The sequence below is a fragment of the Neophocaena asiaeorientalis genome, unplaced genomic scaffold (genome assembly GCF_003031525.2).
Source record: "Neophocaena asiaeorientalis asiaeorientalis breed wild unplaced genomic scaffold, Neophocaena_asiaeorientalis_V1.1 scaffold10, whole genome shotgun sequence".
In the NCBI taxonomy this organism is placed as follows: Eukaryota; Metazoa; Chordata; class Mammalia; order Artiodactyla; family Phocoenidae; genus Neophocaena; species Neophocaena asiaeorientalis.
Window position 1 is genome coordinate 5172452 of NW_020172817.1, and position 6370 is coordinate 5178821.

The window sequence follows — 6370 nt, forward strand, 5'->3', positions numbered from 1 at the left end:
CTCTAGGTGGTCACAAACCACTGAGCTGATCTCCCTGTGCTATGCGGCTGCTTCCCTCGAGCCATCCATTTTACATTTGATAGTGTATAAATGTCAGTGCTACTCTCTCACTTCATCCCATCTTCCCGTTCCCCTACATGACCTCAAGTCCATTCTCTATGTCTGTATCTTTATTCCTGCCCTGCCACTATATTTAAAAGTTACAGATTCTTGACATTTGGAACATGCAGTTAAAATGCCTCGTGATTTTCCTGCAGTCCTATAAAATTTTCCCAACCATTTTCTTTTCGTTGGCTTTTTTCAGCAGGGTAAGTGTCTTAGCTCCAACTGCAAAATACCAATAGACTGGGTGGCTTAAACAACAAATATTTATTTCTCCCAGTTTTGGAGGCTGGAAGTGTGAAATCAGGGTGCCAGATTCTGGTGAGGACGCTCTCCCTAGCTTGTAGATAGCCACCTTCCCACTGTATGCACACAGGCTGAGAGAGAGCTGTTGTCTCTTCATCTCCTTATATGGGCACCAATCCCATCATGGGGGCTCCAACTCCATGACCTTGTACAAATCCAATTGCTTTCCAAAGACCTCACTTCTAAATACTATCACACTAAGGATTAGGGCCCCAACATATGAATTTTGGGGGGACACATTATGTAAGGAAGCCAAATATATCCATTGGGTATATATCTCATTCTCAAAGATCTCTATAATTAGAGACTTAAATTTCCCCTTGACCCAGGAGTAGTTTAGGAGATTTTTGGTTGTATTATATTCATTTAAAAATTATTTTTGTCTTCTGAGTTTTCATATGTATTTGTTTTAAATTACTAATGCATTGTGACTTAGAAAATGTTCTGTTGGTGGGAACGTATTGTGAATTTCTTTACAGTTGTAAATACAATCATTTTAAGTAGTTTTTAGCCAGATGAAACCAATATGTCATTGATAGGTTATAAAATATATTGTTATGTATTTTAAGCATTTAAATAGTATTTCTCAAGTGTCCCTATCTCTACCTTATCGAATTAATCATCCCACATATTTGAGTTCAGCTCTTTCTGTCTTCTCTTTCTAGATTGGTTGATTGGTGTTTATTTGAAGGAATTGGCTTAAACATGATTTTGCAGTTGGTAAGTCCAAAATCTGTAGGGAAGAGAAGCAGACTGAAAATCCAGGTAGGAGTTATGTCGTAGTCTTTAGTCCAAAATCTGCAGGGCAGGCTAGGAGTTTGGGAACTCAAGTAGGGTTTCTATGTTACAGTTTTGAGTCAGAATTCCTTCTTCTTTGGAAACTTCAGTTTTCGCACTTAAAGCCTTCAACTGATTGGTTGAAGGTCGCTGCTTTACTTAAAGTCAGCTGATTGTAAATGTAAATCACAGCTATAAAATACCTTCAGAGCAACATCTAGCCTAATGTTTGACCAAACAACTGGGCACCATAGCCTAACCAAGCTGACACATAAAATTAACCAGCACACTTCCCCAACTAGGATGGCACCCTTTGTGAAATGCTTTCTGACTACTTTATCTTCTGTACATTGAGAGCAATGTGTTAAGACATTATGAAAATTGTATTTTTTTTTTACTAGGTACCATATATTTATACTTTTATGAACAGTATTCTATGGTATTTTATGTGGATGTGGTTAGTCTTTGCTTCTCTGACTATTCTGTGATATTAGTAAGTGAACTCTGGTTCCCTTGGAGCCTATATTTCTTCTCTGTTCCCTTCTCACATCTATGCTTTACTATGCCATCACCGGAGGCTCTGCAGAAATCCAGACAAGGACTTTGGAAACTCAAGGCTTCGTTAGGCTTCTAGCTTGAGCTGTGGGCTCCTGTCCAGTTTCACCAGGAATTTTGCTTTGGGAGGGTATTAGTCAGTGGTCTACTATTAATAAAATGCCTTTCATTTCTACTTTTCCTATTAATCATCCTCAGCCTCAGTGAAAAATCCAAATAGAAGAATTCTTAGCTTCCTGGTATAAAATGTCATCAAATACCTCCAAACCAAACCCAGGTTCCTAATGACCCATCTCATTCCTAAGTCCACATAAGTCCCTTGAATGCGTAGTTGATTAGGATCTTTTTCTTTGTACTGTAATGTGTATAAAGCTCTTAGTACAGTACTTGAAGCATAGTTAGTGCTTAATAAGTTTTTCAATAATTATTACTTCATCCTTAAACACAATAAATTAAAATATCATTTAGCTCTTGAAACATTTACTATATACCTTATCCCTTCATATAATGACTGTGTTGGAATTCAGGCTATGCAGTGTCTTAGATATTTCTAGTTACCTGAGGGTCACCCACTGATGGAGTGAAATCACTTAAATAAGGGCACCCCTGGAGAGGATTTAGGATTATGCAGCTTTAAGAGCCTTTTCAATGTTGCCACTTTACTTTGGTTGCACTTTTTTTTTTTTTTTGCGTTACGCGGGCCTCTCACTGTTGTGGCCTCTCCCGTTGCGAAGTACAGGCTCCGGACGCGCAGGCTCAACGGCCATGGCTCACGGGCCCAACCGCTCCGCGGCATGTGGGATCTTCCCGCACCGGGGCACGAACCCGTGTCCCCTGCATCGGCAGGCGGACTCTCAACCACTGCGCCACCAGGGAAGCCCTGGTTGCACTTTTGATCGCACATCATTAGATGTTCCACTGCTTGCCACACAAACTTCTTGCTTGTTAAACCAATGATCAACCAAGTTCAAGTTACTTTGATGACTCTAAGTAGGTTACAGAAAGAGAAGAAAATAAAATACATCTCTAAAATATGACACAAGGGAAAAAAATAGAAAGATGCTGAAATTTATGACTGTTTCATGGATATCAAGCTATTTACAAGTTTTTAAAACAATGATAATGAAAATTATCATGCTTTACATTGATATAGAACAATTTCTAACATTTATTTTTTTCATAATATCCTTGCAACTATTTAACTATGTATCATACATTTCTATTTTTGTGAATGTTATCCTATGATATTTTATGTGGGTGTGGCTCACCTCTGCTACATTTACAAGTAAATGATGGAAAGCAATGTGATGTCAAAAGGGATAGTAATAAAAGTATAAATTTGAGGCTGCTATGTTTACTGATAGAATAATCCTAGATTCAAGATGAAACAACTATTTTTGTTCATTGCAGCCTTTCAAATGAATTAGAAAAAAATGATTTCAGAATTCCTCAGGAAAAGACAGATAATACACTAAATGTGACTTGTGTCCACCCAAAAATATAAAGGGAGTTTAAATAAAATTTTCATAGCCTGAGCCAATACAGCCTCATTCACAAAATAAGTTATACTTTTCACGTGTGATTTAATCCGATACCAGAGTTTAAGGTATCTCATATTATCAAGACTTTATTTTACTTGTGGTGAGACATAATGTCAGTAACAACGTTTTATGGTACTATGAAACATGTAAATTCTTTCTCTTTTTTTTCCCCTCCAATTTATTTGACATCTCAAATCAGGCAACTTTTGAGTGAAGGTTTGTGGTAATGTTATCTCCAACAGCCTTGGATGGTTCCTTTCATCCTGGGATCACTCACTTTAATAAAAATGTTAACTTACTTTTGCATCACTCCTTAAAATGTATTAAGTACTTCATGTGATTTGTCTGGCTTGGTCTGCAGAGGAATCCTAGAAGGTAGGCTTGGCATGTTTATATAGGCCAGTGCAGCATGGTGGCCAATGGCACAGATGTTGGTTCCAAAGTCCCTGGGTTCGAACCCTCCCTTTGTCCTCATTCCTTCGGCATGTGATCACTGGCAAGTAGCCCAACCTGTTTCCTCACCTAGAAGGAGAGGACAGCCACCTCACAGTGGTAAGAATTGAGTTGATAGATGTGAGTTGCTTGGAGCGCCCCCTGGCTGTAGCAGTCATGACGCCAGCCCCTGCTGTCCTTGTTTTACGCAGGAGTAAAGCCTTGCTTAGAGAGGTTATGTGCCTTTTTAGAGAACCTTTTTTTCCTTTTCTTTTTGGAAAGTGAATTCTTCATTGAGAAACAAAGAGAAAGGGGCTAATTAGTGCAACAAAGAACAATGAAAAATTAAATAACTGTGAAGTTTGCCATTTTCAAGAATCATTTGTTTAAGAAAAGCCTTCTACCTTGTTTATTTCTGGAATAATTTGCCTTCAGGGGCATATAATCACAAAAGAGCTAGTATTTAAATATGCTACAAAAAAAGAAAGCCGCTTTTCATTTTCTATGTATGATATCAAAAGACCTTTCTTAACAATGGATTATTTCTGTGATGACAAGTGTATTTAATACATTTAGATATATTTCTAATGTTTTATTCTTCACTTGGTGGCTACTAGTTGATGTTGATCATATAAATGACTCACAGATACTTTTTTCATTTCAATTCAGGTATATACAGAATGTTATAGACTAAATGTTTGTTTTCCCTCAAAATTCATATGTTGAAATCCTAACCTGCATGCACTCACCAGAATAACTTCACAACTATTCTATTTCATAGAATAGCATCATAGCATCCCTGTACATGCCAAGATCTTTCTTCTTTCTATGTGGATATTTGCTTTGACATAGTTGATCCCTCACAAGGATGATTTTTCTCTTCCTTCCTCCTCCCGCTTTCCTAACTCTATGCCAGGAGTCCCTGATTGTCTCCTTTGGGCCCCTGCATCAGCCACTGTCTTGGTTCTCATTTTGGCTTTGAATTGTATAGGGCTTTCCACATAACTATTGCAAGCACACCTATCCTTCCCCTTCAATCAGACTAAACTCCAGCTCAGTGAAGACCACATTCATACAACCACTGTGTCACATGCTTGGGAATTATTACTTGGAAGAATGCATTTCATCCAGGCCATCTCAAATGATCACGTAAAGAAAACAAGTGTTAATCAGGATAGCTCTAGCCTATAATCAATCTATTAACTACAACCAACCTTTTGACTTTAACCATCTAACCAATCATCTATCCAACTCTCCTTGGATGTCTGAAAGGCACTGAAAACTCTCATTTGACCCCCTGATTATGTCAAATCCCTTGTCAGATGCTCTCATATTTCTACCTATTCTAAAGTTTTACTTTTTTTGTATAATTATTTGCTTAATATCTGATTGTCTCACTGGATTACAGCAGATAATGACTGTTTGCGCTCAGTATTGTATCCCACATATATATCAGAACAAAGGAAGGAAGGCAGGAAGAAAGGAGGGCAAGCAGAAAGAAAATGAGAAATCTCCAGTTTACTGCTGAAGCTTCAATGGCTGTTAGTCCCCTTAGCAGTATGATTTGATGTTCCTTTGTAGACTGCACTAATATTTCCAAACAAAATTGCTTTTAAAATATAACATCAAGAGCAATTTACATTTCAAAATTTTTCCAGTTATTGAAAATGTTTTCAGCGGTGTTACAAATGGTCTTGAAGCTTCCCTAAATGTTCTAGGCATTAGTAATGGGTGTCTGTGACTGTCTCCTAAAAACTGCTTATCGAGTTACCTCTAAACAAAGAGAAAAAAAAAGCCTGGAGAAGTAATTATCATGCTGTGTGTAAAATAAGTGCAGCAGTGAGACGCACTGCGCACCGACGGAGCAGACCTGGGCAGGACGATGGTGGCCAGGTTCGGACTGGGGCTGCTGCTTCTGGCGCTGCTCTTACCTACGCAGATTTATTCAAATCAAACAGCTGTTGTAACACCTTCAAGTAACTCCTCCCAGCACACGTCAGCTGCCCCCAATCCAGCGAATGCCACCACCAAGGCAAGTGACGGTGCTCTGCAGTCAACAGCCAGTCTCTTGGTGACCTCGGTCTCCCTTCTACATCTCTACTGTTAAAAGACTTCGGGCCAGGAAACATCTATACTTCCTCATCCTCTAAACCCAATTCAGATGGCATCCAGACATCCAGTGTGACAAGGGAAACAAAAACAACAGGTCTTCATTGAATGAATCTGCAAGTTCCACACCTTATTTTATTGACAGAAACTGTTGAGGATCCCAAATTTGATTGGTTTGAAGAGCATGTGAAGGGTTTGACTAGATGATGAATGCCAATATTAAATCTGCTGGAGTTTCCTGTACAAGATGAAGAGAGACAACCTCCAAAATTGGTTAAGAGATGATTTCCTTAAATGTGACTTAAGAAGTATGGATCCATAAAACTCTACCTTGAAAGTGAGAATAGATTTTATCTTACTTAGAGATAAAGAATGTGATGTGGAACAGAGATTCAGTTTTCATTTGGTTCATTAAATTTGTAAGGCCATAAAACAATGAGGTAAAACAGAAAGCTGCTGTGATTCTATTTATAGGTACATTAGAAGGAACTTCCAGGTGTTACTGTAAAACCTCAATGTGTTGTTTCAGCAGTACTAATTTAATGCTG

General features: G+C 38.3%; 1 pseudogene; it reads left to right on the top strand.

Annotated features, from left to right (window-relative positions):
• The first annotated feature begins 3890 nt into the window (after window positions 1–3890).
• Window positions 3891–5820, top strand: LOC112397525 (signal transducer CD24 pseudogene; annotated as a pseudogene).
• The last annotated feature ends 550 nt before the right edge of the window (window positions 5821–6370 follow it).